The 15351-nt window shown below is 39.0% G+C and overlaps 1 protein-coding gene across 3 annotated transcripts in view; it reads left to right on the forward strand.

Annotated features, from left to right (window-relative positions):
• Positions 1–15351, forward strand: part of SATB2 (SATB homeobox 2) — a 419213-nt gene that overhangs the window by 65580 nt on the left and 338282 nt on the right. The window lies entirely within an intron of this gene.

Below are 15351 nucleotides of genomic sequence, written 5' to 3' on the forward strand. Positions count from 1 at the left end.
TGAACATTAGAAGTTATGGCATTAGACCTTATGTAGGTAAACCTATAAATATATATATATATATATATATATATATATATATATATATATATATATATATATATATGTGACATGATATTGAAGTGTTAGGCATTATGTTCAGTGATAGATTATACTAAATCAATGGAATGATTTCATACAAGAGGAAAAGGATTTAATTGTTGTACAGGAATCATAGGCCTGAAAGGGATCTGTTTGAAGATGTTTTTCAATTAGTTTGGGGTTTTAAATTAAATTCAGTAAAAAGAGGTGTAATATACCACTATACAATACAAAACATAGAGATGTTTAGGTTTTTTTGTTTATTCAGTTTATTCACATTTGATTACTGAGAAAGTCTGACTGGACCAAAGCCTGTTTCTTCAGATCCCCAGGGAGGAAAGCTTCATAAACATTTGAACATAAAAGCATATACAAAAACAGTAAAGTTAAGAGTTTTACAACAGAGGTATGGAGATGTGTAATTTAACAAACACAAATTCAAAACTGTAGGAAGTACCTAATGAGAGAAACAGTACTGTTATTTTATAAGGTAGATCAGATGGAAAGATGTGTGCATAATGTTGAATAGTATAGTATGTGATAAGTCATGAGTAGCATGAACTAAAGTGAAGCTGAAGTAGAGGAAAGGCCTTATGAGGATATGGGAAAGTTTAAGGGAGTGGAAGAAAGAAGATAAAAGTGTAAAAGTGGGGTAAGCTGGAGGAGAATACAGTTTGGGGATTGTGAGGTATGATATAGTAATATAGAACTACAGAGGCAGAATGCATAGCCAAGGGGTAGTGAAAAATTGTACAATTTTGAGAAGGTGTATGACCAAGTACTATGGGGGTATGTTAGAAGGTGTGAAGAGTGGAGAGGAGAAGGAGATTAGTGGAAGTGTTCAACCAAGAGAGGTGGAACGATGGTATATGCTGGTGTGCATGAGGTGGGACTTCAGTAGAAATTTCAATTTATCAGCACTCTCAGTTAGCCAGAGAGGTGGAGGAAGGTCAGTTCAGAGTTTGGATATGGATGAGGAGTACAGAGAATCACCATGTGAGTTATTGGCTTGGGTAGTGGAAGCCAGAAATGTGCCTGAGCATCTGAGAGTGTATGGCGGTGAGTAAAGGGCATAATTAGAGTCAAGGAGTGTCAGTTGTGCAATGTGTAGCACACTCTCTTTGATACAGAAAGCTGTGGCTTTTATTTCCATACCAGGGAGATGAATTGCTGACACTGCAGTGCAGCCTAAGGGGGTTGCTGCACTCCTGATTGTGCCGTTCTTCGGATGAGGTGTTAAACTGAGGCCCCATCTGCTTGATTTGGTAGTAGCACAGGTAGATGTAAAAGATCCCACAGCACCTATCAAAAAGAGTAGGGGAAGTTTAACTTGAGCAATGTTACTACAAAACAGCGTGATTCACTGCCAGCCATCTAAATAGGACCTACCACTGTGCCGTCCTAAGGGGATTACAGGGCTGGAATTCCCATATTATCTAACCTACTCACAACTTCCACAAATCCATAACATTGTGCATAAACTGAATCTCATACAAATGTATAACCTTTCAGGCCACTACGTTCATCTAACGAATACCTGTTAAATGTATCTGAACCCAACAATTCTGCTGGTGATTCACTGCTCTCCAACCACCTCTATAAATCCTGGAACTCCATCCCTCTAACAATACAACAAGAACACTCCCTAAAATCGTTTAAAACTCAGCTAAAGTCCTACATGCTCATTTGTACATGAGATATTCCTGGATAACCTCCAAACCCTTACTGTTACCCCTCTTTTATGCAACTGGCCATAATACAGCTACTTCTTCACAATCTCTAACTATCTGACTATCATCTACCCCTCTCCACTTCTATCTCTGCCTTCCTTTTGCCTGGACCTCCTTAATACTTCATAATTTGTAGCTATCTTCATGTTAGGACCTCCTTAATACTTCATAATTTGTAGCTATCTTCATGTTATAATTACTTTACTGTCTCCTACTCAATATCTATTTTCAGCTGATTCTATTTGAAAGTAACTGTCATGTTTTCATTATCTGTCACATCATTGCAATTTGATGTTTTTTCATTTACTATTCTATGCATGTATAGTTATTATTTTTTAATTGTCATATTATTACTAGTCCATGTATGTATGTACATTTAGTATGTAAATCTTGTATAGCTGCCTTCTACTCATACTGTAAAATGGAGCATTTCTCCCAGGGCCTGCAGTGAAAATTAAACAAAGCAATAAAGAAATAAATAATAAATAATTTTCCTGATGCCTTTGATAAATTTCCCCAAGTAGTGTAAATACCACCTTGTGTCTCCCCTGAAAAGAGGCTAATAACCTCATGGGACTAACCTAGTCAACAAAGGATAAATAACATAAATAAATAGAATAGATTAAAATAAATAACGAGGGACATTTATCTGGCATATGTAGGATCTTGTGGGCTTATTTTAGTTGGTTGAGTTTAAGGATGTTGGGAAACTCAAACCAGTTTGTTTCAGTATAATGCAGTGGTGGGTTTTGTTTGTTAGAGTTGCGGTGCGTAAGGCCCTGCTGTTACTGGTTTGTTCACCTTTTGATAGGTAAGTACAGAGTAAGTTAGTGAATGCAGATGCAACATATTAATAGAGTAGGCAGAAGGAAGGCAGTTACACTGCTTTTTAGTGAAGTCTCTTAGAAAAGTTTTAACTCTGTACAGGTATCCTAATCTTTGAAAGCTTCTTTTCGGTCACTGGTCGGATAAGTATGTCAAATTTAAGGTAGAAGCCAACGGAAACTTCTGGGAGTTTTGTATAAGTGATAATTTTAATGCTAGTGCCATTACTGAATAATAAAGAGAATGTTTGGGGGGGGGGGATGAGATTGCAATAAGAACAAATTTTGAGTTAGCCAGGATTCAATAGATGAGAAGGATATTTATGTAAAACTCACATAAACTGCACCAAAAACAAGATAAAAAATGACACCGAAAAAACTGAACTAAGACAATAAATCCAACCACAGGACTGCCAAAATAACTGTGTTAAGTGCTTTCACTCACTTTAATAGACATGAGCTTCATCAGAACAAACATTTCATTCATTATAAACTACTTAAATACCATTTGATATCAAATCACATGACTTTAACTTTGAAAACCTTAAAGTAACCTTCCTACTAACATTTACATTTTTAAATAAATCAAATATAAAACAATTAATGTATATATATCTAACTTACTAATATTAAATTAAATAAAATAGATAATGAAATTATAAAATTATTTGATCCTGGCCATCTGCAAAAAAAAATCATGTTAACTGTGCCATTAAGGCCAGGAGGTTCGTCAGCTATTAATAGTATTTGCCACAAACTTTCCTTACACTCCAAACGTGTCTTGTAATCACCAGAAAACAAGTCAGTGTTGACCCTTTCCAAAACAAAAAAGAAAATTTCTTGAACAATACACATTCTGTGGCATGAACAGCCAGAGCATTGTTGACATCTTTTTTTCTTATAGCTAAACAATGCTCATAAATTATTTTGTTTAATGCTCTAATGGTTTTCCCAACATAGAACTTTTGGCATGTATCACATGTTGCTCAGTATACCACATTGGTCGTACCACAACTGTATCGCTCTCTAGCCACAAACTTTCTTTTTAAATGTTTAAATTCTAAGCTGGACACATTACTCATGTATCTCCACTGTTTGCATTTGCCACATGAAAAACTTCCAACTGAACAGATCACTGAACTTGTAGTCTGATTTTTCTTGGATTCTAGAATTTGCTTAATACTAGTAACCTTCTTACAGCAAAAAAATGGTTTGTCACCTAAGATCTTAACTAATCCTGTGTTACCGATTATTACCTTCCAGTGTTTCAAAAGAATCTTTCTTATTACACTCATCTCATTGCAAATTGGTATAGGAAAGGCTAAAGTAAAATTCACATAGCCATTAATATGACATTGTGAGATGTAACCCTTAAGGTGACATTATTGTCCAAAATTGGACGTGCAGAAGTGACCCTAAGTTGTAAAACTTCCTGAACTATCTTACAAAGCCAGTTCAAGTCACAACCTCTTTGTTGCACAAACTTAACAATTTGTCTACTTCTTCTAAAAAGACTGATTGTTCAGTCATCAAGCTACTAAGTCATATAAACTGACCTTTAACAACCCCACTCTTCATATGGACAGGATGTAAACTCTCTCTGTGTAAATATTGATTGACAAATGTGTTCTTTCTAAATATCTGACTTTGAAATCTCAAGGTGTTAATGTCAAAGGTGAGATGTAAATCCAAAAATCTATGGAGTCTCCAAAACTGCCAATAGTGAAGTTCAAAAACGTAGTGCTACGATTAAGATGCTCAACAAAAAGTAAGAAACTATCATAGCTGCCCTTCCAAAGAAAAATTAAATCATCTATGTATCGCCTATAAAACAAAATATTGTCCACAAAAGGCAATACATAATCATTTTGTTTTATAGGCGATGTATGTATTGCCTTTTTTGAAAGGACTTAGTAGATTGACCACTGAACAATCAGTCTTTTTAGAAGAAGTAGACAAATTCTTAAGTTTTTTTCAGCAAAGAGGTTGTGACTTGAACTGGCTTTGTAAGATAGTTCAGGAAGTTTTACAACTTAGGGTCACTTCTGCACGTCCAATTTTGGACAATAATGTCACCTTAAGGGTTACATCTCACAATGTCATAAGTAATGGCTATGTGAATTTTACTTTAGCCTTTCCTATACCAATTTGCAATGAGATGAGTGTAATAAGAAAGATTCTTTTGAAACACTGGAAGGTAATAATCGGTAACACAGGATTAGTTAAGATCTTAGGTGACAAACCATTTTTTTGCTGTAAGAAGGTTACTAGTATTAAGCAAATTCTAGAATCCAAGAAAAATCAGACTACAAGTTCAGTGATTTGTTCAGTTGGAAGTTTTTCATGTGGCAAATGCAAACAGTGGAGATACATGAGTAATGTGTCCAGCTTAGAATTTAAACATTTAAAAAGAAAGTTTGTGGCTAGAGAGCGATACAGTTGTGGTACGACCAATGTGGTATACTGAGCAACATGTGATACATGCCAAAAGTTCTATGTTGGGAAAACCATTAGAGCATTAAACAAAAGAATTTATGAGCATTGTTTAGCTATAAGAAAAAAAGATGTTAACAATGCTCTGGCTGTTCATGCCACAGAATGTGTATTCAAGAAATTTTCTTTTTTGTTTTGGAAAGGGTCAACACTGACTTGTTTTTTTCTGGTGATTACAAGACACTTTTGGAGTGTAAGGAAAGTTTGTGGCAAATACTATTAATAGCTGACGAACCTCCTGGCCTTAATGGCACAGTTAACATGAAATGTTTTTTGCAGATGGCCAGGATCAAATAATTTTATAATTTCATTATCTATTTTATTTAATTTAATATTAGTAAGTTAGATATATATACATTAATTGTTTTATATTTGATTTATTTAAAAATTTAAATGTTAGTAGGAAGGTTACTTTAAGGTTTTCAAAGTGAAAGTCATGTGATTTGATATCAAATGGTATTTAAGTAGTTTGTAATGAATGAAATGTTTGTTCTGATAAAGCTCATGTCTATTAAAGTGAGTGAAAGCACTTAAGGATATTTATGTGACATTTTGTAGATCCTGAAAGACTTTTCCCTGCACAAATTATAGTAGAACCATCATGATTCTGGACTGTGGTGGACTCTAGTAAGTGCAGCTGAAGAGGAGGGGATGTTGCCCTGAGGGACACTTAGAAGGACATAAAGAATGGTCAATATGTTTTTTAGCCATTTAACACTTTGAGATCTGTTAAAGAGAGTTTTATGAGAAGCTGTTGATAAGAAACAGTATTAAAAAGCTTTGGCTCCATCAGGGTAAATTACAGAGACAAAGTTGTTGTCATTCCAGTAATTTGTTTGGGAACATTGCATGACATACAAAATAAAGAAAATATGTTGCATGTAAAATATTAAGTATAAAATATAAACAGAATTTCAAGTTGATTCAATCTAGTAAGCATATGAGACATGCAAAAATTGAAAGAGACTCTAGGCACGTAATAAAACTGACAAAAACAAAAAAAGATAGGTATAAAAACATTATGGTTAAATATTACAGAGTTGACTTCTGGCAGAGAATAGAACATGAAATTAAAAAGGCACTAAAATAGAAAAAAATCTGGGTACATTAAGGAATGTAAAGATTTTTTTTTTTTTGTGGAGATTGATAATTAATAAAATACCAGGAAAGGCAGCATGTCGTACATGAAAGGATATGTTATGTGTGTGAAAAGGTAGAAGCAGATGAGCTTGCTTTTTAGAGTGTGAAAGAATAAAAAGTCTATACAGGAATGGAAGATTACTGGAATGTTGAAAAAATGAATATGCAAATTATTTTATATGTATTTTTTATAAAAAAAAAATGAAAAATATAAATGGAATATGAATGACATAAAATTGTTAGCATATATTTGCCTTATTTGGTCAGCTAAATGTAATGAAGTTTTGTATAATAAAACATGGGACGAGTGTAATATATAGAAGTGAGGCGGGAAAAGATAAGGCATATAAGGTTTTATAAAGTTTATGTTTGATTTTATATGGTTTCCGCTATGAGTGGACAAAACTCAACATGCCAAGGATCAGAAACCTCTAACTACATTTTCTGAAAAAAAGGGGTAAAAAAAACACTTTTTTAAAACCTTTTGAACAAATATATACCAACTCCAGAGTTGCAATGACTCACAGAAAGGGGGATTCCCCCAGAAAAGGCATCACTGCCAGCAGAACTTGCCAACATTAATTTCTTGTGGAGGAGCTTCGATCCTCAGAAGACTGAACTTCGGGCAGCTGGAGCTTGGAAGTCCAAATCTTTCTTGACTCATAGGTTACCATAGTATATGTTTTTGCAAATATAAAAAAAAGAAAAAAGAAAGAAGGAATGTTAAAGAAGATTTTTATTTTAAGTAGGGAACTGTGTTTGAAATTTTTTATATGATGTTACTTTAGTTGTTTAAATAAAGAACCCCTATTGTTTTTTTTTTCAATAAGTGCCATGGGATCTTTTACATCCACCTGAACTATCACCAAATGAGGCAGATAGGACCTCAGTTTAATGGACAGCACTCTCAGCAGTTCAGCATCCCCCCAGTGCTGTCTTGCAGTGTCCATAATGAGAAATGATCCAATCTCCTGATGTACGTATAGAACCTGCAGCCTAGAAAGGAAATATGCTATCTGTTGAGTCACTAATACTACAGTACTCTTAAGCAACCTTGAATACTGTTCAAATGGCACAGTCATGGAAGAGGGATGGTAAAATCACTCAGAAGCAGTAAACCCTGGGACATAACGTTGGACAGGGAATGCTGTGAGTAGGTTAAAGAAAATCTTTTTCTTATCCACAAAAAAATGCTTTTTGGCTAAGGGTAAGGTGTAATGTCAGCCATCAGATGAAAAATGTTATTGGAATAAAGTGCAAGGAGTTTGTTACTCATTACAGATTGTTGCATTTAGTACTGTGAAATATGCATTAAAATAGCACTACAAATAAAGCCAGAACTTCACACTAAGATGCATATTTTTGTATAAAATGCAAGGAAAATACAGGTCTATATCACTTTGTCGAATGCTTAATTGACCGAATCGCTATTCATCGAACTCAATTCAGTGAAAGCCCAATTAAGTGAACAATTGTTGCAGCAAAAGGTTTCCTAGGGAAAAGAAATAGTGGGCCAGCTATGACTGTAAAAACACTACAAAATGTAAAACTCTGCTTCACCCCCCCAGCTAAAAATAGCAACTCCGAGATCGCACTACAGTGGGGAAAAGGGCAAATTCCCAATGATGGCCAACTGCGTCCTTTCCCTAGGAAACTTTTCGCTGAAACGATCATTCACTTAATTGAACTTTCCCTGAATTAAGTTCTATGAATAGTGATTTGCTCAAGTGAGCATTCAACTAATTGATACAGACCAGGAAAATACACCAGGGATGCTACTGAAACCTGCAGTCATTTTAAAGAACTCTTTTCTGTTTAATTTTCTTTCAATAAATATTCTTACACATTACTCTGGCATATGCAGGGCTCTTTTGTTGTCTGTGCACGAAACTTAAATCACCTCTTCAAGTTGTCAAGTTGTTATGTCCAACAGAAAATCACATGGGAGAGGACTACAATTTGGTGGTGGTGCTGCGGTAGTGTTGTCGCCTCACAGTAAGACGCTGTCCGGTTCGACTCTCAGCTAGAGCATCTTCTGCGTGGAGACAAGCGTGAATGGGCGTACCTTCATTGAAGGTTGTGCATCAGGGCTGGCAACTCGGCACATAAAATTTCAACTGCCAATCATTAGCGGACCGGAGTTCTGCTGTGGCAACCCCTAACCGGGAAAAGCCGAAAGACACAACAACTAAATTTCTTATTTAATTATTTGTGACTGCACCATTCAGAACCCTATGTATGTGTCAAGAGTTAAGTCTAAACACAACTTGAACAAAGTGTCATAGCCTACGCTTTTTTTAAATTTAGCCCAGCATGGCTGAAATGACCTGGTTAATGGATAAGATAGGATTTAAACATGGGTCTTTGGGCTGCAAGATCCCTAATATGGAACTGAATGTTACAGTTGTTTTATAATGCAGATTACCTCTGGCTATGACTAGGACATTTTCCTTTCTTGAGAAAAAGTAACATTTTTTCAAAGAAAGCTTAGGCTTCAGACCAACATTATTTTTATTAAATGTTATACATATCGAAAAACCAACATTAAATTTTAGCATATCAACAATGTTTCTAACATGTTGTGAAACTTTGTTAATAATGACACCCATAAATACATTTAAATAATAGTTGATATTTTTCCATTAATAAATAATAAAAAAAAAGAATTCTTTTCTTATACAGTAATTAACTCACTCAGTTCCCAGCTGGCTGTATTTAGTTTACAACCAGATAATCTAATTAAACAGAGTGGGTGAAGGGAAGAGTTATGAAATGTCAAGGTTGACAGGCATCCCATGATTCAGAATCCCTGCATGCTTATGTAATTTTGTACGGTATCATGACAAAAGTTCTAAGCTTTCAGTTTTAGAATGTTTATTCATAATATAATAGGCATTCTAAGATCTAGTCAGAAATATGCAACTCTTGTTTGTCAGTTACTCATTTCATCTTTTTCTGTTTATTGCCCAGGGTTCTAAATACAGAAATGTCTTTTTCTTTTATTAGTGATAAAACATGCATTGCTTTGCACATTTCAGAGCTTAAATGAAGCCAGGTTATACTGTATTACAGTTTGTGTTTCCATGTAAGGCTAACATATTCATTCCTTAGATCTCAGCCTTCAGCTATGTGCTCATGTCGTTGTCATTCACATGACGTTTCCCTTCTGGAGAATTCTGTTCGGCTGAACGTCAGAATTTGTCAGAGGTGCATGGTGCTGTGGGACTGAAGAAGTTTCTACTGATAATTAGGTTCAGCTTGTACTAAAAGCTGCAATAAGTTACAAACCCAGAGATGTGAGTTTGATTCTCATACCCCCTGCATTTGCAATGATATCAAGTTAAAAGAAGTTTGTTTGTGTCTTTCAGCTTTTCCCGGTTAGGGGTCGCCACAGTGGAACTCCGGTCCGCTAATGATTGGCAGTAGATTGTTGCATGCCGGCTTGCCGGGCCTAACGCACAACCTTCAATGAAGGAACACCCATTCACACATGTCGCCCCACAGAAGACGCTCTAACTGAGAATCGAACGGGCAACGTCTAACTGTGAGGCGACAACGCTACCGCAGCACCACCACCGCAGTTATCAAGTTAAAAGAAGTAAACAAATTAATTAAAAAATAGCAGGCAGTACTGGCTTAAAATCTCATTATTACTAATGTAGCTTAAAAAGTTTACTTAGCATTATTGTGTTTATTGCATGGTAGAATATATGCTAATGTGCATTAAAATAAATACAAAAACTGCATACAAATTGGCATTCCAAGATGCCGGAAAGAAAGAAATGAACATCTGTTGGGTTGTTCTCCTTCCTGTTGTGTTTGTGTAGGGGGTATCTGAGGTAAATAGTGCCAGTTAGCTGACCACCTCCCCAGTTGATAGGTAGGCTACTGCTAGCCACAGCTCTTGCTTTGTGCACAGTGATATGCTCACATATCTGTCATCATGCCTTGTACACTGCAGTGCTGGGGACATCTTGGGTTATTATACCACCAGAGTATGACACCTCTGCCGATTTTCTTGCTGCAGGAGAGTGTATTTCATGCTGTGTTAACAAGGGAGCAGGTAGAGCTGCAAGTGTAGGCCTACATGTCTAAAAAGGCCTGCTCTTTCCAGATGTGCTACACTTGTGTATAGGTTCACAGACTAGTACTAGGCTAACTGCCGTTGTGGGCTATTTTAAGCCTAGCCAGTTACCTCATGTAAGGATCAAACCCTGTACCATGGGTCTGTAAGCTAAACACCTTAATCATTATATCAACTTCCCGTGCTGGGCAAAGTAAATAGTTCCAAAATAAATTTCAGCCCCTGGTTTATGAGGCCCAAAAGGTGGTGCATTACTATATGATGAATACAGGCAGGATTATCTGATGGGTGAAGACAGTCAAGTGATGTAGAACTATGAACAGAAGAAGTAAAGTAAAACAAGAGGAGGAACCATGACTAATAAATCATTAGCAAGTGTTGTAATGTGACTTAGTAACCATAGTAAAGTACAGAGAAGCATGGGCAAACAGCAGTGATAATGACCAACAAATACCATGGCAGAGATGGCAAGCATAACAGGAAGTGATGCTAAGTTTGTGGGTATTCCCTGAGCTAGTCATGCCATCTGACCTCCCTGTGTTCCAGTGTTACACCTATAAATGGGTTTTGGCTAAGTATGTCTTTCCTCAGTAGACCACTTCATCTTCCTTGTCCTCTGACTGCACAGACACAATGTAAGACAGTAGATGAGGTAGCTACATGCTCAAATGTACCATACAGCAAATTTCCAGTGAGGGAACAAGTTTCACAGTCATAGCTTGGAGTGGAAATGCTCACTAGAACCCTGAATGTGGCTATGATATTTTATTTCTGGAAGCAGACCACTCTGTCTGGGTGTTTACTTGTTTCCACAGTTACTGCTGAACCAAACTCAAGAACAGTAAGCAAATAAAAATTCATCCATCCACAACCCCTTTTCCCCCACTTTTGCACATGAGGTTGAGATATCACTTCAACAGTAGCAATCATCTAGAGCCAAGCATTACACTTCCTGGTAGCTAGCCATGCCATGGTAGATGTTCTTCGTCTTTCACTGTTGCAGTCATCACATTTGGATTATCCCTGTCAGGGTAGCCCTCGGCTGGCCCGAATACCAGAGGCTTAGTATTTCTGTGTCGGTTGCTGTCTCTTCAGGACTGACGTCAGGTCATCAGTACTATAAAGTAAGGCAGCCGATGCCATTACATCAGTCTTTCTTGCCACGGAGCCCGAAGCAGAAGCAGTTCACATGAGTTCTGGTCGGCTGGTACCTGAGTTTCGTCTTCCAAATTGAAGCTGAAGTATTCTAAAGCTAAATACCCCATTGGGGATCCTTTTTGCTTGCACTAACCAATATTAGAAAAGTTAACAATTGTCTCACCTGTGGAAAGCAAATACCACACTGAGACTTTCATTCTTACTGCGTCACTTGCTTAGGCCCAGACCACGATGTCCCTTGCTGTCGCTTCTGTGCTTTGTTCAACACCAGAACTATACATCATCGGGCCCTTATTGTAGCTAGATATTTTTGTTTACAGTCTTTGAATTCTGATATGGCTTTGGTAAGCCATCCGACAGCAGATCTTCCAAAAAAATGTAAAGATAAAGACAGAGACAGACTGCACAGGTCCAAACCTACCGATGATGCTTCCGTTAAGCTAGTCGTCGGTTCTCTGGTCCTCAGTGAGGCACTTTCACAGCCCCTGATGCCTGCTTCTGTGGATTGCAGGCCACTACCAAGACCCTTTCAGTCCAGTATGCCGCAAAACTTCTTCGACTAAGGATCCTGAGGTTGTCTCTCGCTTGGATGGGTCTGGAGCCACTGAGCAGGTACCAGCTTCCAAGGAAGTCCTTCGCACTACTGATTCTCAACACAAACCGATGACTTCTTTCATGTTTACCATTCTTTTGAAAACTACCGAGTTTCTTAGGCCCAGGGTATGAACCACACCCAAGAAACTGACAACCCAATCTCAGGCACCTGCTTTCTTGCCTCAGTCTCAAATGCTTAAAATGGCAGAAGACCTTATCATGCTGATCAGGGGAAGCCAAGCTACCCCTTCCAAAAGAAAAACAGATCTGTCTCCTGTAGTTTTGTCTGAACAGGAGTCTGATGACTTTGATGCATCTGAATATGAAGACATGCAACCCCTCTCTGCTTATGAGAATTCTGATGCAGAGGATTACATTCCTTCAGCTTCTCCCCCAGAGGACTTTTCCTTTGGGGAAACCCTTGAAACCTTAAGGGAGCATTTCTAATGGGAATGTCAGGACTACCCTCAGTCAAAAAAGAGACTCAGGGAATTCTTAGATCTTCCACAGCACATACCCCTGTCCATTCCCCCAGTCCTGGATGTTGTGGAGGATGTTTTCCTGGAATCCAGTTTGACTCCTGTCACCCTCCCTCCTGCACCCAGAAAACCAGACAGGTATTACAGAGTCCCTGACTCACACAAATTTCTTTTTAAAAATCCTACTGCTGACCCTGAGGTAATTTCTCAAGGGCCTAAAGGAATTAAAGCAACCTCTGCTAAGAATCCCACCCCCTCAGATAGGGATTCCCGAGCACTAGACAGATGGGGTAAAAAAGTATACACCACTGTCACTCTTGCTATCAGAGCACTAAATTGTTCCATATGCTAAAATTTCAGCAACATACCCTGGAACTCCTCAAACAAAAAAAATGTCTTCCCTTCCTGCTGGTGCAGAATCTAAAGAGTTACAAGCGTTAATGCATTCTGCAAGTCAAGTAACTAAACATACTTTGCTCTGTGGTTTTGACTCCCTAGAAGCTTCCTGCAGGGCAGCAGTCACCGGTTCTGTCCTTTGAAGGCATGCATGGCTTAAGGAACAGCCCTTGTCAGACCATGTTAAATCTAAATTGTTGGATGCCCCCTTGCACAAAGACAACTTATTTGGCACTAAGACAGAAAAGGTCTCTTAAAAAAGATGGAAGTAAAAGCAAAATCTATGCAAACAGTTAAAGATTTCTTACAGGTCCAGCCACCCAGGTACAGCAGGCATTGCCCCTCCAAGCACTGGACCTTTCCTGCTCCCACCAGGTCAGTTCATCCCAGACCCCGTGGAAGCAGACCCCCCAGACAGCAGCCACAGGGAATGCAGAGATCTAAACAGTGCACATCCTCCACTTCAAAAACAGGGAGTTCTAAGCCACTCCCTTATGGTAAGAACTCACAATGACTTTCCTCCCCCACCCCCTCCCTCTGCCCACCTTCACTTACCCCTAGGAGAAAAACACTCCTTTCATGCAAGCAACTGGGCCACCATTACCAATGACCACTGGGTTCTCAACATAGTGCCCCAGGGATATACATTTTCTTTCCACACCCTTCCAACTCCAAAAGGGTTCCCAGATCTATCTCCAAACCAGTGGGCAGAGGCACAAAAGCAAATCTGTTTCCTGCTCTCTATGAGGGCAATAGAGTACATTCCTGCAGAACAGAAAGGCCAAGGTTTCTACTCCAGACTTTTTCTGGTACCCAGAAAAGAGGGCACCTGGCACCCCATCCTCGATCAATCCATTCTAAACACCTTCCTGGTAATACCAAAATTCAAAATGCTCACCCTCCAGCAGCTGCTACCCATGCTCTCCAAGGATGCTTGGTTAGCCACCCTAGACCTAAAAGAGGCCTACCTCCACATTCCTATCGGGCAATCATGCAGGAAATATCTCCGTTTCAGGGCAGGATCTCTGTACTTTCAGTTCTCTGCACTTCTCTTTGGCTTATCTACTGCTCCCAGAGTTTTCACAAAATGTCTGGCTCTGGCCATTGCCTATTGCAGACAAAAGAGCATCCAGATTTACCCATACTTAGATGACTGTCTAATTCAGGCAGACAGCCAGGAAAAGCTACTCAAGCACCTGGCCTTTGTAAAGTTCCTCCTAACCTCCCTAGGGTACACAATCAATGAAAAGAAATCCAAACAGGTACCCACCCAAAGGATTATATTCCTGGGAGCAAGCCTGGACACAGCATCCCAGATGGCATTCCTTACACCAGAAAAGCAAACTTTCCTGACAGCCCACTTCTCTCAACTAGCCACCAGACCCCAGTTATGTGCAAGGAAAATCCTGCAAGCTCTGGGGTTCATGGCTTATTGCATTCCACTCATTCCATATGCAAGAATGCATATGAAGAAACTTCAATGGTACCTAAAAAGCCTTTGGTGTCAACACTCTCACGATCTGGAAACTCTTATACCAATGATACCTTGTCTAAAGAAAGATTTTCTTTGGTGGGCAACAGCATGCTCCCACAACAAGGGAATACCTTTCTCACCACCCCCCACCACCCAAATCCTCACCACAGATGCATCAGACTATGCCTGGGGTGCACACCTGGATGGCAGGTGCATACAGGGCCAATGGAGTCCACAGCAAATCCATCTGCATATCAGCCAAAAAGAGATGATAGCTGTCCAGCATGCTTTTACAGCTTTCAAGCCCCTTCTCTCCCCAGGGGCTCTCCTGATCAAAGCAGACAACACCACTGTGATGTAGTATATCGACAAGCAGGGAGGGACTCACTCATACCCTCTATGCAGGCTGGCCATGACCCTTTGGCACACAGCCTCTGCCATGGAACTCCACCTGTTAGCACAATTCCTGACAGGTTCTCCAAACTCTCTGGCAGACCACTTAAGCAGAAATCTTCTGGACCCACACAAGTGGCAGCTCGACAAAAGAACCTTCATCCTAATAACTCAGAAGTGGGGCACCCTGAAGGTCATCTCCTTTGCCTCCAACACCAACCATCAGCGCAGCAAGTTCTGCACCAGGGACCATCACTGCATGGCTTGGAAAGTAGATGCCCTGTCCTTCCCCTGGGTCAATCTATCGGTCTATGCCTTTCCTCCACCACCTTTCATCCCCAGAGTACTGCTCATAATAAAGGAGGAAAAATCAAGGACAATTCTTATTTCTCCAGGCTGGCCTTGTCAGCATTGGTACCCACTGCTGCACAGCCTGTCCCCACTGCCACCATGGCATCTCACTCAGAGTCCAACCTTCCTGACCCAGAGGGGAAGGAGAATTCAT

Source organism: Protopterus annectens, chromosome 2.part0 (genome assembly GCF_019279795.1).
Source record: "Protopterus annectens isolate FY-2018-M chromosome 2.part0, PAN1.0, whole genome shotgun sequence".
Taxonomy (NCBI): domain Eukaryota; kingdom Metazoa; phylum Chordata; order Ceratodontiformes; family Protopteridae; genus Protopterus; species Protopterus annectens.